Source organism: Mus caroli, unplaced genomic scaffold (assembly GCF_978045245.1).
Source record: "Mus caroli unplaced genomic scaffold, Mus_caroli_1 scaffold_8, whole genome shotgun sequence".
Lineage (NCBI taxonomy): Eukaryota > Metazoa > Chordata > Mammalia > Rodentia > Muridae > Mus > Mus caroli.
Window position 1 is genome coordinate 29,004,376 of NW_028227263.1, and position 997 is coordinate 29,005,372.

At 45.7% G+C, this 997-nt stretch overlaps 1 non-coding gene across 1 annotated transcript; it reads left to right on the plus strand.

Annotated features, from left to right (window-relative positions):
- The first annotated feature begins 530 nt into the window (after positions 1-530).
- On the plus strand, positions 531-663 carry LOC115031647 (small nucleolar RNA SNORA17). The gene has a single exon (XR_003837316.2). It is a non-coding gene; the product is annotated as a small nucleolar RNA SNORA17 (small nucleolar RNA).
- The last annotated feature ends 334 nt before the right edge of the window (positions 664-997 follow it).

The following is a 997-nucleotide window of genomic DNA, read 5'->3' on the forward strand; positions in this document are numbered from 1 at the left end:
CTAGTGTTCACTGATTTAACTAGGTAGGCATATTAATCAGGGTCCTCTAGAGTAACAGAATTTATAGGATATACATATATGGGGATTTATTAGAATGACTTAAAGGCTGCAATCCAACTAATCCAGCAATGGCTGCCTGTTAACAGAAAGTCCAAGAATCCAGTAGTTGCTCAGTTCACAAGGCTCGATGTCTCAGTGGTCTTCAGTATACACAGGAATCCCAAAGTCAGTGAGGGGATGGATGTGCTCACAAGGCAATGGCAAGCAGGCAAAGAGGGAAAGTTTCCTTCTTATATGTTTCTATATAAGCCTCTAGAGGAAGGTGTGGCTCAGATTAAAGGTTTATATTCCTGCCTCAGTTTCTATATGAAAGACATGTGTCTCCTTACCTCAGAAATTCGGATTAGAAGTGGATTCACCAACTTCAAACAGAGCCAAAAAAAAAAAAAATCCTCACAGGTTTGCCCTCCATGTCTGGATTCCAATTAATTCCAGATGAAGTCAACTTGACAACCAAGAATAGCTATCTCATCACCCTTGAGAGGTGTTGCAGGTGTGGTTGCTGTGTCACATATGTGTCAGTAGGTGGCAGAGAGGAGAGAGGCTATGTCCACACTCAGTGTTCTGGCCTGTGAACATCCGAATGATGAGTAGCCCAACATCTGAAAAAACCTAGCCTGAGATGACCACCAGTCCAGCTCTACACAGGCCTGTTTGGGCTCCCAAGGTGGGGAGGGAGCCAGGGACTAGAAGAGCATCACCTGGGACTGTGGGCCTAAGAATACAGGCTAAGCCACATGACCCCTGCCTCGTGTTATAATGTACAAGCAGGGTACAGCACTCCTGAGACAACCCCAAACACTCAGAGACTCTGGGTGCCACTAGGAGGAGCAAGTAAGTGTTGGAGAAATGAAAGAGAAAGAGAAACAGGAGGATGTGGGCACAATGAAGAGAGGCAGAACTGGAGAGTCGACGGTAGTGAGGAACAGCCTGATGT